Genomic DNA, 18,469 nt, shown 5'->3' on the forward strand with positions numbered 1-18,469 from the left:
AGAACGCCTTGAACTCTCAAACTCCTAATTTATCCCTCCCCCACCCCCTTTCCCCCTTGGTAACCGTAAGTTTGTTTTCTATGTCTGTAAGTCTGTTTGTTTTGTAAATAAGTTCATTTGTATCATATTTTAGATTCCACATATAAGTGATATATGGTATTTGTCTTTCTCTTCCTGACTTACTTCACTTAGTATGATAATCTCTAGGTCCATCCATGATGCTGCAAATGGCATTATCTCATTCTTTTTTATGGCTGAGTAGTATTCCATTACACACACACACACATACACGTCACATGGCTACTGTATATATATAAAGAGTATATCTACATATAATAGCTGTATATAGATATCTATATATAATAATTATAAGCGTCATTGTAATCTTTCTTGACATAGTATGCACCTCTTGCTCCTTGAAAGACTGTTTCCTTCATTTCTTTGTGGTTGAGCAGCTCTGGCGCAGTTGCTGCCATTACCACATCACACTCTGCAGCGGCCACCATCTTACCACCAGGACCAGTACTTCATTCCTTTTTATTGTAATATAACATTCTAATGTATGGATACACTACATTTTCTTCATCCATTCATTAACTGATAAGACATTTGGGTTGTTTTCATTTTTTGGCTATTATGAGTCATATTGCTATTAAGATTCGTGTACAAGTTTTTGTGTTGGTGTATGTTTTCAGTTCTCTTTGGGTATATTCCTAGGAATGTGGTTGCTGGGTCATATGGCTACTCCACGTTTAACTTTTTGAGGAACTGCCAGTCTGCTTTCCAAGGCAGCTACACCATTTTACATTCCCATCAGCAATGTACGAGGGTTTTGATTTCTCACCAACACTTGTTATTATCTATCTTTTTCATTACAACCATCCTAGTGGGTATGAAGTGGTATCTCGTTGTGGTATTGATTTGCATTTTCCTGATGACTAATGACGTTGAGCATCTTTTCACCTGCTTATAGGCCATTTGTATACCTTCTTTGGAGAAATGTTTATTCAAATCCTTTGCCTATTTTTTTAAACTGGTTTATCCTTTTTTTTTTTTTTTTTTTTTTTTTTTTTGCGGCACACGGGCCTCTCACTGTTGTGGCCTCTCCCACTGCGGAGCACAGGCTCCAGACGCGCAGGCTCAGCGGCCATGGCTCACGTGCCCAGCCGCCCCGCGGCATGTGGGATCTTCCCAGACAGGGGCACGAACCTACGTCCCCTGCGTTGGCAGGCAGACTCTCAACCACAGCGCCACCAGGGAAGCCCTATCTTTTTATTTTTGAGATACAAGAGTTCCTTATGTATGCTGGGTACTAGACTCTTATCAGATGTATGATTTGTAAATATTTTCTCCCGTTCTGTGGGTTGTCTTTTCACTTTCCTGATAGTGTCCCCGATGCACAAAACTTTTTAAGTTTGATGAAGTCCAATTTATTTTTTATTTATTTTTCTATTTTTTGGTTATTTATGCTTTTTGGTGTCATATCTAAGAAACTAGTGTCTAATCAAAGGGCACAAAGATATACATGTGTTTTATTCTAAGAATTTTATAGTTTTAGCTCTTGTATTTAGGTCTTCGATCCATTTGGAGTTAATTTTTGTATATGGTGTGAGGCAAGAGCCCAACTTCATTCTTTTGCATGTGGCTAACCAGTTGTCCCAGCACTAGTTTTGTTTTTTTTTTAATTAATTAATTTATTTATTTATTTTTGGCTGCATTGGATCTTCGTTGCTGCACACAGGCTTTCTCTAGTTGTGGCGAGCGGGGGCTACTCTTTGTTGTGGTGCACAGCCTTCTCATTGTGGTGGCTTCTCTTGTTGCGGAGCACAGGCTCTAGGTGTGCAGGCTTCAGCAGTTGTGGCCCGAGGGCTCTAGAGTGTAGGCTCAGTGGTTGTGGCTCACGGGCTAGGTTGATCTGTGGCATGTGGGATCCTCCCGTACCGGGGCACGAACCCGTGTCCCCTGCGTCGGCAGGCGGACTCTCAACCACTGCGCCACCAGGGAAGCCCTGCACCTTGCTTTTTAAAAACTATTTTAAAATAAAACATAGAGGTAACAGAAAACAAATGTATAGTTTAATGAATTATTATAAGATAAACAAACTTTATATCTACCATGAAATCAAGGAATGGAACCCAGTCAGCCAGCCTAAAAGGTCCTCCATGAGCCCCATCTCAACTATAGCTTGCCAAAAAAGTAACCAGCATCCTAATTATTACAGCAATCACTTTGTTGGCTTTCTTTCTGGTTTTATCAACCAAGTATGCCTCCCTAGACAGTATAGTTTAGTTTTCAGCCTTGCCCATTTTAAAAATTTCATATCTTTTAAGCCTCTTTTAATCTACAATCTACAGGATTTCTCCTCCATCCCATCCTTTTACATTTCATCTGTTAAAGAACCCAGGATATGTGTCCCAGAGAGTGCTCCCAGTCTGCACTCACTGTGCAATTCAACACATTCCTCTGTTCCTGCTTTTGCACACTGGGGGTTGGATCAGACTCAAGCATAAATCCTTTGTCACGACTACACATGGTGCTGGGTTCTCCCAACAGGAGGTAATGTCTGGTTTTCACTCTTTTCTGATGTTGATACCTATCAATGCTTAATGCCTAGACCCATTAATTCATCAAGGGTTGCTAAGTGTGATATTCTCACTCACATGGCTATCTGATCAAGCCTTTTCCCATGAGGCAAGCAGAGTCAGTAGCTTTGCCAAGCAGCTTTGCCAAGATATCTGATATGAATGACATAGTGTACTTTCCTCCCACGTCTGACCTATGAAATCAGGAAGTCTCCAGGCCTGTGTGATTTGTTTTCAAATGCCTGCTTCTCAGAAAAAGATTGGCTGGCATCAAGACATGCACTGCCTTTACCCTTGTAATCCAAAGCTACCTGAATGATTTTATCAACCAAGACTCACTCCTGGGTCCACAGACCAAATGCCTGTAGCAGGCAGTACACTTCTGACAGGTGATGCATGTATGTGATCGGTGTTAGCATGTCTGGGAGGCTTGGCACCTACACCAGATCCCTAGGGCATCTCCCAAGCTGGAGTATTGACTTAGGTGAAGCAGAACAAAAAAACCTGGACTTTCCTGGTGGCGCAGTGGTTAAGAATCCACCTGGGGCTTCCCTGGTGGCGCAGTGGTTAAGAGTCCGCCTGCAGATGCAGGGGACACGGGTTCGTGCCCCGGTCCGGGAAGATCCCACATGCCACGGAGTGGCTAGGCCCGTGAGCCATGGCCACTGAGCCTGCGCGTCCGGAGCCTGTGCTCCGCAACGGGAGAGGCCACAATAGTGAGAGGCCCGCTTACCGCAAAAAAAAAAAAAAAAAAGAATCCACCTGCCACACCATTGTAAAGCAATTATACTCCAATAAAGATGTTTTAAAAAAAAGAATCCTCCTGACAATGCAGGGGACACGGGTTCGATCCTTGGTCGGGGAAGATCCCACATGGAGCAACTAAGCCCATGTGCCACAACTACTGAGCCTGCGCTCTAAAGCCCGCAAGCCACACCTAGAGCCCGTGTACCTAGAACCCATGTTTCACAACAAGAGAAACCACCGCAATGAGAAGCCCATGCACCAAAACGAAGAGTAGCCCCCGCTTACCGCAACTAGAGAAAGCCCGCACGCAACAATGAAGACCCAACACAGCAAAAAAAATTAATTAATTAATTTTTAAAAAGAAAAACATAAAAGCCTGCCTAGTGCTGCAGACGACAGAAGCACTGAAACAGGAAGATGCGTTACTCAATGTTTCCTTAGAACCAGGCGTCTAGCACAGAGCTATCTGGGCCATATCCACATGTTTGAGGTATATTTCTCTATAGTCACTCACCTTTTTACTGTAATTTATTTGTAAAGAAAACACTTACATTGAGAGGAAAACAATTCTAACTTGCCAAAATGAGAAAGTAACATCAAGGAAAGCAAAATAATGTAAATTCGAGTGAGAAAGCATTGTCTGCTGAACTAGGGATCTGCTCTCTCTTTTTGGAAAAGGGAGACTAGCAAGGGTTAGAGAGGTGTTTGAAATATATTAGCACCAGACTGAGTCTTTCTCCTAGAGCAGTCATTCTCAGCTGGGAGGTGGATTTTGTCCCCCAGGTGACATTTGGCAATGCCTAGAGATATCTTTGGTTGTCAGAACTGGGGGTGGTGGTGCTACTGGCATCTAGTGCGTGGAGGTCAGGATGCTGTAAACATTCTACCCTGCACAGGGCAGCCACCCCACAGCAAAGAATTTTTTGGCCCCCAAATGTCAGCAGTGCTGAGGCTGAGAAACCCTTTCCTAGAGAAGTAAGAAGGATTGAAAAAGAACTGAAAAGAAATTTCCTCACTTTGGGATTCAATGTTATTTAATGCAGGATCCAAGTACCAGTACCATGTTACGCCATCCAACATTAACTAATGGCACACAATCCACACTTAGAGAAAGCTGTTTAAATGATGAGATGTCTTGGAACGAAAGCACCAGTGCTAAAAGAACAATGTTATCAGAGAGCTCATCTCGGAGAAGTCCACAGATCCAGCGGCAGTACTAGTTCATGCTGTGCTGCACGCTGTTCTTACAGTCAACATTTATTAAGCACCTACTATGTGCAGCCACTGTGCTGGGAACTGGTCAGGTGTGATTCCAGTAAGAGGTATACAGGCCAGTGGGGGAGGCAAGGAGGTAAATAAATGAGTAGAAAACAGTATCATGGGAGTGTGTGCAGCTAAAGGGAAGATGAGAAAATACCCACTGGGGATGGTGGCAGGGGGTTGCCAGGGAAGGTGATGATTCCAGTTCTTAGCACTCTCAAGGAGCTCCCTCTAGTTAGAAGCAGAGCTAATTCAAAAGCAATGCATGGCTTCTGGCTTCCGGCTTCTGGCAGAGTGCATGGATCCAAACACTTCTAACACTAATTGTAGTATGGATTAAGATGTGTAAATATACTCTAAAATAATTTTAAAGAAAAAAAAAGCAGTATGGTTGGAATATCCATTGCATTGCTGTTTACACTTGAAGAAAGAAAACTGGAAACAACTTAAATGCCAAACCACAGGAAAGCAGTTACCATAATCTGAGAACTAATTGCTGTTTATTGAGTCCTGACCGTGTGCCAATGGGTATATATCCAGCGTAGCACAATGATTGTACCTTTTTCTCCTTGTAGCGACTGCGAGAATTAATCCTCCCATTCCCGGGGAAACGTCAGACCCAGAGAAGACATGGAAAGGGAGTCTTTTCAACCAATGCTGCAGAAACTACTGGAAATCCTTACTTAAAAAAAATTAAGCATAACCCTTACCTCACACCATGCATAAAAACAACTTGAAATGGATCATAGACATAATTGCAAAACCTAAAACTATAACAATTCTAGGAGAAAATACTTGTGGCTTTGAGTTGGGCAAAATTTTCTTATATTTGACACCAAAAGCACAAACCATAAAAAAAAAAAAAGGTGCTGGGGGGAGAAACAATAGGAATAAGTTAGAATAATACTGTTATCAGAGTATTTGTTTTTATAGTTATCATCTATCTTTGGCAAGTGATATGAATCTCCCATTTATGGTAGTGATATAATGTTTCCTTTTTGAATAAATGTGACTAGGTTTCCAAAATGTGAATGACCCTAAGGAAAAAATGTGCAGGTAAGATATGTACAGACTCTGAAGCTAGAACCCTTGAGTTCAAATTCTGGCTCCACCTTGCCTTGGGAGAGGTCAGCATCCTCTTCTTGCCTCAGGTTCCTCATCTGTAAAATGGCCTTGATACAAAATTCTGACCTCAAAGCGTTATGGGAGTATTTACCGAGTTTCTATATATGGAAAACTTAGAACATGGGATGTATGCAGTAGCTCAGTATTTACTATTTTTATTATTCACTATTATAAATTGCAGTAAAGATGGGTTTTGGAAAACTTAAGCTTTCTTTTTTTTATTTTTTCAAAGCACAGGCTTTTATTAAGTGGTAATTTTACAGTTTTAACTTTAAAGGCAACTTATCCACCCCCACTCCCCACATATATTCCAAGACCAGTGAACTTCTCTCTTTTATTTTTGAATGATTTCCTTTATTGCTGTTGCTTGTGTACCATCAATAGAGATCTGTGAGCAAAACACTTGACTGTGAAAGAAAGAAACAAACAAACACAGTGTGGAACTAGTCACGTGGGAGCCCTGAACACTCTGAACAGCTCCTGCTTCAAGAAAGTTGCTGATGTCCTTCTGAAGGACTCCAACCTCTGATCTCCAACCTCTGACCTCCAACAAGCAAGGAGACTCAAGAGTAGAACAGAGTGTGGAGGGTCCATACTTTTGCTCTCCTCAGAAAAAAGGGACAGTGGACAAAGGGACTCCAGCAGACCTTTCTGCCTGAAAGCTTCCTTGGAGCAACACGATAAAAAACAAAACAAAACAAAACAAAAAGGAGGGAAGCAGAAGTCAGTAGCTGGAGGGACTTCAGCTCGACAGCTCTGTGGATGGAAACCTCTGCAGAGTTATCCTCTCTATGCATCAAAGAAAATAACTACCACCAAGAAAGTAACCAAGTTCACGAGGATACGAAGCAACCGGAACTCTTACACATCGCTCTTGGGACATACAATCATTTTGGAAGACTGTTTGGCAATTCTAATAAAGTGAAATATACACCTGCCCTATGAAGCAGCAATCCTACTCCTAGTATTAACCTAGAAAAATCAAGATCTATGTCCACAAAAAGAACAAACGAGAATGTGCATTGCTACTATATTCATGCTATGAATAATATGCAGTTCCAAAAGCTGAAAACAATCCAAATGTTCATCAATAGAAGAATGGATATACAAACCGTGGTATAATCACACAGCAGAAGACTACTCAGCAAGAAAAAGGAGCAAACTGGTGATCCACGCAACAACATGGATGAATCTCAAAAACATTTTGAGCAAAAGAGGTCAGGCATGAAAGAGCACATGCTACATAATTCCATTTACTCGAATGCAAGGACAGGCAAAAAACTAACCTACAGTTACAGAAATCAGAACAGTGACTGTCTAGGGTGGGTGCTAGTGGCATGAACTGACTAGAAAGGGGCATGAGCAAATCCACAGTGATGGAAATATCCTGGTTGTTGACTGGGGTGGTGGTCACCTGGGTATACACAATTGTCAAAAGCCATCTGTACTGGGATGAATAGTGTCCCCCCCAAAATTCATGTCCACTGGAATCTCAGAATGTGACCTTATTTGGAAATAGGGGCTTTGCAGATTTAATTCGTTAAATTAGAGTGAGGTCATACCAGATTACAGAAGGCCCTAATCCAATGATTGGCGTCCTTATAAGAAGAGAAAATAGAGACACACAGGGAGAATACAACGTGACGATCGAGACAGAGATCAGAATGACATGTCCACAAGCCAAGGAATTGTGAGCAACCACAAGAAGCCAGGAAGAGGCAATGAAAAGTCAAAGAAATCATGGCCCTGCTGACACCTTCATTCTGGATTTCTAGCCTCCAGGCCTGTGAGAGAACACACTTCTGTTCTTTTAAGCCACCAAATTTGTGGTACTTTGTTACGGTAGCCCTAGGAAACTAACAAACCATCAAACAGAATGTTTAAGGTCTGTGCCTTTTATTTTAAGTAATTATACTACAATTTTTTAAATTGCAAATAGCTCATTGGAAACAGCAAGCTGGTGATGAGGCCTCCTTTGGCTCCTGCTTCACCAAATTAGACAGAACACCTGAAGGAGAGCCAGGCAATGCTGGTCAGAATCCACATTTAGTGGGAGAACCGGGGCACTGCCCAGGGAGCCCCTCCCTCCCAATGGCTCCCTTCACACTCAACCAACCTCCGCATCTGTTCCCTCTGCCCACAGCAAAATGCCTCTTTTACCCTCTCAGACACAAATACTATGGGGACCACAGGCAGCACTACCTAAGAAAGCCACCTTGCAGATGCCCCATTCAAAAATGAACCAACACACTTCTGAGGGAGGTCCAAGCCTTAGAATTAAAGGCTGCAGAAAAGCCTGATTAGGGGCCAAGAGCCTCAACCCAGCTCTTCAGTAACTCACAAATTTATTATCTGAAATATCAACCTTAAGGAATCTTCCATTCCTTTGCTTTCTGCAGCCCAGACACTTAGAAAAGGGGAATTTTTATTTCATTATTTTGCTTCATCTTAGAAGCCCCTGACCCTGAGAACTTGTCAGTCACTAGTCTAAGCACACTGGCAGATATCTGCATGAGGATTGGCATCAGCAAAGGTCAGGAAAGTCACTGAATGCAAAGACCACCTGGCCCAATCCACACTGGATGCTCTAATCTCCATTCCGCATCCCCCACATTTATGGCCAAGGAACTTGCCAGGCATGAACTCACTGAATCCTCACAACAAGGCTAGAGGCAGGACCATTATTATCTTTCATTTTCAATGAGGGCACTGAGGACCAGAGAGGTGATATAACTTGTCTGAGGTCACACAGCAGTACACAGAGGAGGGATTTGAGCCCAGACAAATTGGCCTGGAAGTCTTAACCACTGGCTGCACTGCCAAGTGGATGCCTCTTCTTTGGATTGGGCACTGGATTCCCCAGTGACTGAGAACCCAGAGGTTTGTTACATATCCAGACTCCTTCAACTTTTTTCCCTTCTTGAGAAACAATAGAGCAGTGAGTCCCAAAGCCTACTGGGACATCCTCCAAAACATTATATAAACAAAAACTGAGTGTAACAGGATTAAGGTTGTTTAATTTTGTTTTTTGGGTTTTGGAATGTTTTGTTTTGTTTTGAAATGAAATTTAACCAAAGGACAACAGAGCGAAACTGAAAAAAAAAGGCTAAGATCAGAAACATGCATTTTTTCCCAACTGGATGGAAAACCCCAGTTGTTGGGGGTTTTTTTGTTTTTTCTTTTGGCTGCACCACATGGCTTGTGGGATCCTAGTTTCCTGGCCAGGGATTGAACCCGGACCCACGGCAGTGAAAGCAAAGAGTCCTAAACACTGGACCACCAGGGGATTCCCAAAACCCCAGTTTCTGTTGTCCATTACACCAGGAAGGAGTTTGGAGTTGGGTTTGCTAAAAAAGAATCAAACCAATGGTTCCTTACTTTAGGAAAGGACACTTCAGCCCATATGTACTGACTCTGTACATGTCCCTAGACCCTCTCCAGAGGAGTCCACAGTAGCTGTTGCCTCAAAGAACCGTCTCCAGAAAAAAAAAAAAGAACCGTCTCCAGTAGGGTGGCACAGCACACTAAAAAGACAAAGGGAGGGAATTCCCTGGCGGTCCAGTGGTTAGGACTTGGTACTTTCACTTCGGTGGCCCAGGTTCAATCCCTAGTCAGGGAAGTAATATCCTGCAAGCCATGCGGCGTGGCCAGAAAGAGAAAGAAAGAAAAGACCAAGGGGAATTTACTGCAGGAATACAGGGATGGTTCAATATTAAAAAACTTCTTTTTTTTTTTTTGGCTGTACTGCACGGCTCACAGGATCTTAGTTCCCTGTCCAGGGACTGAACCCAGGCCACGGCCATGAAAGCCCAGAATCTTAACCACTAGTCCACCAGGGAACTGCCAGAAACTTCTTAATATAGTATAACATAATGATAGATCCCAGGAAATCCATAAATGTTGAATAAGCATTTGACAAAATTTGACCAAAAAAAACACACTTTGCTGATAAAAAATCCCAAAGTAGGAATCAATGGATAATTCCTTAATAAGATAAAATATATAAATCTCAGTCAAAAGCCAGCATTTTGCTTAACTAGAGAACACCAGACGCATTCCCACTAAAGTCAGATATAACACACATGTGCACACTATCACTGTACAGAAGGTACCAGCCAGTGCAATTAGATAAGCTAAAGAAATGAGAGATAAAATAATTGGATGAGGGAATATAATGTACAGCACGGTGACTATAGTTAACAATACTAGGGCTTCCCTGGTGGCACAGTGGTTGAGAGTCTGCCTGCCGATGCAGGGGACACGGGTTCGTGCCCCGGTCCGGGAAGATCCTACATGCCGCGGAGCGGCTGGGCCCGTGAGCCATGGCCGCTGAGCCTGCGCATCCGGAGCCTGTGCTCCGCAACGGGAGAGGCCACAACCCACAACAGTGAGAGGCCCGTGTACCGAAAAAAAAAAAAAAAAAAAGAAAGAAATTAAAACAATACTGTATTGTATATTTGAAAGTTACTAAAGGAGCAAATCTTAAAAGTTCTCATTATAAGAAAAAAATTATAACTACTTGTGGTGATGAATGTTAACCCAACTTATTGTGGTAATCATTTCACACATATACATATATGGAATCATCATTTTGTACACCCAAAACTAATACAATGCTTTATGTCAATTATATCTCAATTAAAAAAACAAAGATAAAGAACTGCATAGGAGGAATTGGAATTGGAAACATTTCTATTTATAGATGAAATGATTATAAGCCTAGGACAGCTAAAAGAATCAATTAAGAAACTACTACAAACAATAGCCAGTTAGAAAAGACTCCATAAAAAACATAAAATATCTAGGAATAAACCTATCAAAAAATGTGCAAGATCCATACCAAAACACTGCAAACAATACTAAAGGACACAGAAGATTTAAACAAATGGAAAGACATACCATGTTCCTGGATAGGAACATCCAACATCATCAATATGTCCATTCTCTGAATTTAATGTATAAATTTGAAGCAATCCCAATACATTTCACGAAAGAGAATATTTAAATAGCCAACAAATACATATTTTAAAGTGCTTAACCTCATTAGTCATTACAGAAGTGAAAATTAAAACCACAATTAATTACCACTACACACACACCAAGTGTGTGTAAGTAAAATCCAAATGACCAACAAAACCAACTGTTGCAGGAACTAGGAATAACTGGAATTCCCAGATACCACTGGAAGGAGGGTAAATGGTTACATGTCTATTTGGAACACAGTTTGGCAGTATTTTCTGTAGTTGAACATATGCATATCCCATGTATAAGTTCTCTCGTAAGTAAATATCCAGCAGAAATGTATATATAGGGGCACCAAAAGCCATGTGTTACAACGTTCATGGCAGCATTATTCATGATAGCCAAAAACTGGGAACAACTTAATTGTCCATCAGCAGGAGGACAGACTTAGAAAACCTCACAAATATAATGTTGAGCAAAAGAAGCCAAATACAAAAGAATCCATTTATATAAAGTTTAAAAAAAACATCAAAACTAATCTATGACATAAGAAATGAGGACGATAATTACCTTTTGGAAGAGGGCGACGTAGTAATAACACCTTGGGGACCGGAGGGGGGCTTCTCCATGCTGGTACTGCTCCAGTTCCAGATCTGGGTAATAGTTCAGTTTACTATATGATAATTCATCAAGCCGTATACTTACAAGTTGTTCCCTTTCCTGTATGTGTGTTATACTTCAGTTTTTATTAAAGCAATTCCAGTAAAAACACCAACACGTGTGTGTGTAATTACATACCAGATTACAAAGTTCAAATAGAAAAACAAATAAGCAAGAGTAGCCTGAAAGAGATCTAAAAATAAGGGGCAGCCCTTCAATACACCAAAAGATATTTTTAAATATTGTAAACCGTAGCAAGCAAAACCATGAGCATGAATGAACATGAGTAAACAGAGAAACCAATGGAAAAGAGTAGCAAGTTCTGAAACAGACCCACATATGTATGAGAAAAAAAGCTTATGATAAACAGCTTATGATAAAAGTAGCTTTTCAATTCAGCAGAGAAAAGATAGCCATCTGAAAAAAAAAAAGTTGGATCTATACCTTACAGCATACCTCAGGATAAATTCCAAATGGATCAAAATTTGGATGTAAAATAATAGAAGAAAATAAATAACATGTTATCTTGAAGTGGGGCAGACCTTTGTACCTATGATTCAACATTCAGAAGCCGTAGAAGAAATGACTGATAAATTTGACGGCAAAAAATAAAAACACATGCAAACAAAACCAACCAACCATCAACAAAATAAAAGAGAAACACTAAATTAGACACGACTTTTATCAAAGGCAAAAGGCCAACCTTCCCTAATAGATAATCAGTTTCTAGAAATAAAGAAAAAGGCAACCATACAATTTTTTTAAAGATTTTTTTTTTGATGTGGACCATTTCCAAAGTCTTTATTGAATTTGTTACAATATTGCCTCTGTTTTATGTTTTGGTTCTTTGGCCTCCAGGCATGTGGGATCTTACCTCCCCGACCAGGGATAGAACCCACACCCCCTGCATTGGAAGGCGAAGTCTTAACCACTAGACTGCCAGGGAAGTCCCTACGATCCAATTTTTTTTTTTTTTTAGCAAAGCATTTTTATTTTTTTTTTTTTATTTTTTGCGGTACGCGGGCCTCTCACTGTTGTGGCCTCTCCCGTTGCGGAGCACAGGCTCCGGACGCGCAGGCTCGGCGGCCATTGCTCACGGGCCCAGCCGCTCCGCGGCACGTGGGATCTTCCCGGACCGGGGCACGAACCCATGTCCCCCGCATCAGCAGGCGGACTCTCAACCACTGCGCCACCAGGGAAGCCGATCCAATTTTTAAAATAAGCAGAATACTTACAGTAAGAGAGTCATAGAAAAAGAAATAGAAATGGCCCGTAAACACATATTCTAAGTTTAAAACTTTCATTACAAATTTAAATGAAGATTCAATTGAGTCACTGTTTTTCACCTACCAGATTGATAAAAATCTAATGATATGACAATTTAACGAGCTGACAAAAAGGTGAGAAAACAGTAACTTCTCATACAAAGCTGGTGGTGGTGCACATTGGTACTAACTTAAGGAGGGCAAGTTGGCAATATCTCTTGAAATTACAGATACCTAGCAATCTCATTTCTGGGAATTTATCCTGCACATATAATAAGCACTGGTAAAATGCCACCTATACAAGCAATGTCTGTGATAACAGAATGGAAACAACTGTTATCACACAATAGAATTGTGTAATATATTCAGTGAAACAAGCAAGGCACAGAACAGCACCATGTATTCTAGTTTGTAACTTGTGTCGGCAGCGGTGACAACGCATTAAATATATGTGATATATGCTATTATATATAGTTAATATATGTTATATAGAATACTTATTTGTATATGCTTGTATTTGTATAAAGAGATGCTGTATTAGAATAATTCACACTAAAGTGTGAGAGAGTGGCAGCTCAGAACCTCTTAGAGATGGTGCATCATTAAAAGAAGATGCTTGTTAACCCAAGTAAATGTGTAATTTGATGGACTTTTTGTCAGGATGATAAAGTGAATTGGAAAAATGCATATACTGCAAGTTCAGAGATTTTGGGGGTCATGAGGGTAACCATATATCAGGAGATTCCACAGCTTTGTCAAGGATCAGCTTTAATTAGGTTAAATCCAATAAACTAAAAACAGTTACCTGTGGGGGACTTCCCTGGTGGTCCAGTGGGTAAGACTCTGCGCTCCCTATGCAGGGGGCCTGTGTTCAATCCCTGGTTGGGGACCTAGATCCTGCATGCGTGCTGCAACTAAGAAGTCCACATGCTACAACAAAAGATCCCTCATGGCGCAATGAAGAGCCCGTGTGCTGCAACTAAGACCCGGCACAGCCAAAATAAATAAATTTAATTAATTAACAAAAACAGTTAACCTGAGGAGGAAGGTACTGGGTGGTTATGGAACAAGAGTTAAAGAAAAACTTTGACTATAGTCCTTTATTATATGATGTTTAAACCATGTGAACATATTATCTAATCAAAACAAGAAACTGTAAAAGAAGAGCTGCAGTTCATGAGCTCCTAAGCCTTGATCAAGACCCACAAAATCTATCCCAGCTCATGTTCCAAGAGCCTCTGTCATTTATCACAGGTAATCTTAAATATTTATGAGGAGTTTTATTACCCTGTAACAGCTGACTTTGCCAGAAACATCTTATGTCAATAATGCTATGCAAGACATTGTGAGATAGAAAGATCTTGGGCAACTCACTTAACATCCCTTAAACTTCAGTTTTCTCTTTGGCAAAGCAAGATAAAGACAAAAGAACATCCCAGAATTGCTGTGGAGTGCAATGTGAGCGCTTCCAGAACCGCAAAGCAGCACCGAACAAGTTCTGTATACAACAGCTGCTCTACAGCCAAGCCTCTGCTAAAATAAATGTTACTTGACTGAGGGTGCTTCTCAAAGGTCAGCGTGCTTAAAAGTCACCTGGAGAGGCTGTTAAAACACAGGCTTTTAGGGCCGACCCTCAGAGATGTGATTCAGTAGGTCTGGAGCTCAGGAGCTGACATTTCTAACAAGCTTGGGTGATACTGATGCAGCTGGTTTAAGGACTACATTTGAGTGGTCTTGTCCAGAGCAGGGCTCCTCAAACTGTGATATGTATATGAATGGCTTGGGAATCTTGTTAAAATACAGATTCATAAGGTCTGGGGTAGGACCCAGGACTCTGAATTTCTAACAGGCTCCTAGGTGTTGTAGATGCTCCTGGTCTGCAGACTACACTTTGAGGACCAAGGCTCTGGAATATCCAGCTCCATTTGTTTAGATGAGGAAGCTGTGCCAGGCAAAAAGTAAATGACTTGCCCAAGGCCACTTGGACGGTAAGGTGAAACACTGTCCAGGTGAAACCCCGTCCAGGGAGGCTGCCACTCCTCAGGAGTGCCTTCCCTGCCGTACCCAGACCTATATCACAAACCTGCCTGAGCCAGCAAGTGATGCCAGCCCTTTAGAAAATGGTGTGGAAATTTACTAAATCATACACAGTCCTCTGTGCTTCTGAGAAATCAGTCACTTACCGGGGAGCTTAGCTCAAATCACCAGTATGTTCTTTACAAAAATGCACTTTTGGCCAAATTATTTCTTTAGCCGAGTCACTTTCCCCTCCAGTGACTCGCACCTTTGACAGGCACTGCTGTTGAAACCTGAGGAAGACACCGGCACTTCTCAACGTATCTGACTGTGGGGAGAAGAGGGTGAGGAGAAGCAGAAATGGGGGTGGGGAAGCTGATCCTTGGGAAAACCGAGGAATTTCCTGATATATGGCTCCCTCATGCCCTCAAAACCCTACGGAATTGCACTGTATGCATTCTTCCAACTCACTTTACCACCCTGATAAAAAGTCCATCGAATTACAGATTTACTGGGGTTAACAAGCAACTTCTTTTCAGGATGCATTGTCTGTGAGCTGCCAGTCTTTCACACTTTAGTGTTAACTACTCTAATACAGGAGGAAGTGGGTAGAATTCTGGACATAAAGTCTCTGGAGCAATTCATGCAGAGGGGGTCTTACCTGAGATGAAGCTTCATCTGGGAGCACAGCTGCTGGTAAACCACAGCTGCGACATTGGCTCTGCACCACATTCACCAGCAGGCCTCACCCCATACCCCTGATGCCTTCTGGCTGTTGGATAGTTCCTGGGCCTGGCCCTGCCACTAACCTGTTGCATGACTGAGTAAATCACACAGTTTTAGGGACTTTCAGAGCTGGAAGTTTCTGAACCTAGAAGCTCACTTTCTAATCCAAAAAACACATGGTCTCTAATGGCCTGTCTAAGCTTGGTTTCCCCAGAAGCAGAGCCTGGGACAGGGTTTGCTTTTATGTGAGTTATTGAGGGAGAGCTTGCCAGAGAAAACTTTCAGGTGAAGGAGTGAGGGGAGAGGATAGGGAAGGGCAGGTCTTGGGGGTGCTAAAGCATTCTTAAATAACACCAGAGGACTTCCCTGGTGGCACAGTGGTTAAGAATCCGCCTGCCAATGCAGGGGACACAGGTTTGAGCCCTGGTCGTGGAAGATCTCACATGCCGCGGAGCAACTAAGCTTGTGTGCCACAACTAGTGAGCCTGCGCTCTAGAGCCCGTGAGCCACAACTACTGAGCCCATGCGCCACAACTATTGAAGCCCGCACGCCTAGAGCCCGTGTTCCGCAACAAGAGAAGCCATCACAATGAGAAGCCTGCGCACCACAACGAAGAGTAGCCCCCGCTCACCACAACTACAGAAGGCCTGCGCACAGCAACGAAGACCCAACGCAACCAAAAATAAATAAATTTATTAAAAATAAATAACTAAATAAATAACACCAGAGTCCTCCCACCCTGGGGCAAGGCGGCTGGGTTTTCATACCCCTGACTAGTCAGTGGCCTCCCCCGCCCCGGGGTGTGTGACCCCACCAAGTAACTCTGGTAAGGTGACTTAGAGAATGACATGGTGTCTGCTGTTTGTGACAGCCCGGAAATAGGTACAACAGTGGCTAAAGGGGATCTGGTGGGCACAAATACTTCCTTCCAGTTCTGAGAGTCCCTCAAATGTTTCCAAACAAGAGGCCCCCCAAATCACAAAAGACAGAAGGTGAGAAAAGAATACAAGCATTTTTTTCATTTTCAGAAGAATCCTGGAATCTGCACTTAGAATAAGTCCTCACTGTTCCCCGTGACTTCCCACACACACTGCAAGGTGACCCCTCCCCCAACTCCACCCACTGTCCAAGCAGACACTGACCTCCAGCTACACATCAAACCGACTCCTCCTTAAGGACTATGTCTGTTATCTCTGCCTAGAACGTCCCACCCCAGATTTCTGCCCAGCTGCCTCTTTCTTGTCAACTCAAACATCACCTGCATAGAGAGGCTTCTCTGACCTGCCCAGGTCATTCCCTGTCACACTCCCTGTGGCACTTCTGCATTTATCTTGGCTGTGTTCACTTGTATGTTATCTTGTAAGAAGGGCCTCCAGAGCCTTGTTCTGCCCTCATCACTGTGTCCCCAGAGCCTATGCACACAGAAGACAATAACATCTGATGAACAATATCTGAGTGAATGAGTAGGACATTTGGGCCAGATGCTGAAATGCCAATAGAGAAGGAGAACTAGGTCAGCTAAACCCTCAGCCCAAGAAGCTGGAGGAAAAACCCCGCCCAAGGCCAGGATGAGGAAGGACAGAATACACCAAGAGTTTCTTTGGCTACTTGATTCCCTTCTCCTCTCCCAGCTCCCTCTCTCAACTACTCTTCAACTTAGGACCAGGGTTAGCATCAACCCTGGGGAGATCCTTCACCTTTTAGAAAGGCACAAATGCCTCAAAACGACCAAGGGCATCTGGATTCCAATTCTAGCTCTAGCTCTGAGCCTCCCCTTCCCCGCTGGTACCTGAGTGGGGCGCAAGGATCATACCAGCCCGTGGCACAGCGGCACCGCAAACGCACATCACTGCACGCTTAAACCAGGGCAGGGTGCATTCCTGCCCCTGGCTGCTTCTGTGGCTCCTCCAGCTCCAGAAGAGTCTCCACCGCAGCCGCACCGGATCTGGGCACCTGAGATGCCCCACATGTTACCCAGCATTTCCCACATGCCAGGCACTGTGCCAGGCGCTTGCTCATCTGCCCGGTGACACCGAATTATCATCGGTACCCACACCTCTTGGTATCATTATCTCCATTTTACAAGTGAGGAGACTAAGGCTGAGAGATTCAGCCATTGGTGGAAAGACACGGCGAGTGAGTGGGGGGCATCGGCTTCGAACACAGTCCATCGGCCACTTTTATCTGGTTTATTTAAGTGCTTTGGCACCATGGGTTCACTGAAGAGAGCAGTCCTGGAAGGAAGGATCATTACCTTCATTGCACACAGAAGGGAACTGCCGGCGCGCGTGTGGCCTGGTGGGCGGTCTCCGCTGCACTCAGGAACCCTTCGTGGGGCGCGCAGACTGGCCGCAGCTTGCGGCCTCCTGGGTCAGTGCGTGTGCTCTGGCTGCCCAGCCACCACCAGCTCCGTTTCGCAGATGCAGAGAACGAGGCTCCAGGAGATGCAAGGGCTGAGCGTTGAGACCCTGCAAGAGAGCCTGAGAGCAGGGACCGCTTCACCCCACGAGCACACAGGCTGTGGGGAGCTGCCGCTGGGTCCCAGGTTGGCCCCTGGCTCAGCTGGGGTGGCTCACCTGAGGCGGCAGACGCAGGCAGCTGTGTCTGGCGGTACGTGTTGTCCCCGCCCTTGCCCTCTGTCCCCTCCCTCCTTCTCCCCGGATGACTGGGCACTAAACCCAGTTTACTTGGAGGACAGTCCCCGGGATGCTCTGGAGGAACCTGGATGCCCACGTCCTATACTAATCTCACATGCAGTACCAAGAACGAAGGGTTCGTTTCACATTTGAAAATCGAGCATTGTGAATTCCCCATGTTAACAAACTAAAAAAGAAAAACCTATGATCACCTCAGCATATGTAGTAGATTTTGTCCCTTTGACAAAATCCAACATCCACTCTCAAGGAAACTCTCAGCAAATTATGAATAGAAGGGAATTTCCTCAACCACAAAGAGAGCATCTATGAGAAACTTACACAGTGAACGACTGAATGTTCTCCCCCTAAAATTGGGAACAAGATGAGCTAATAAACGAGCTCAGCAAGGTTGCAGGACACAAGATCAACATTAAAAAAATCTACCTAATTTCTTGGGCTTCACTGGTGGCACCGTGGTTAAGAATCCGC

At 43.3% G+C, this 18,469-nt stretch overlaps 1 protein-coding gene across 3 annotated transcripts in view; it reads right to left on the bottom strand.

The window, feature by feature from the left end:
- IL34 (interleukin 34) overlaps positions 1-18,469 on the bottom strand; it is a 60,811-nt gene that overhangs the window by 18,625 nt on the left and 23,717 nt on the right. Inside the window, exons 1-2 of one of the 3 annotated variants that reach the window (XM_032611981.1) lie at positions 15,279-15,333; positions 11,247-11,329 (exon numbers count right to left, since the gene is read on the bottom strand). The exons of 1 other annotated variant lie outside the window; for it this stretch is intronic. The gene's annotated coding sequence lies outside the window, so the exon portion shown is untranslated. Of the gene's footprint in view, positions 1-11,246; positions 11,330-15,278; positions 15,334-17,598; positions 18,457-18,469 lie in introns of those variants that run through there. One more of the 3 variants, XM_032611980.1, reaches the window with a different exon arrangement.

The sequence above is a fragment of the Phocoena sinus genome, chromosome 19, assembly GCF_008692025.1.
Source record: "Phocoena sinus isolate mPhoSin1 chromosome 19, mPhoSin1.pri, whole genome shotgun sequence".
In the NCBI taxonomy this organism is placed as follows: domain Eukaryota; kingdom Metazoa; phylum Chordata; class Mammalia; order Artiodactyla; family Phocoenidae; genus Phocoena; species Phocoena sinus.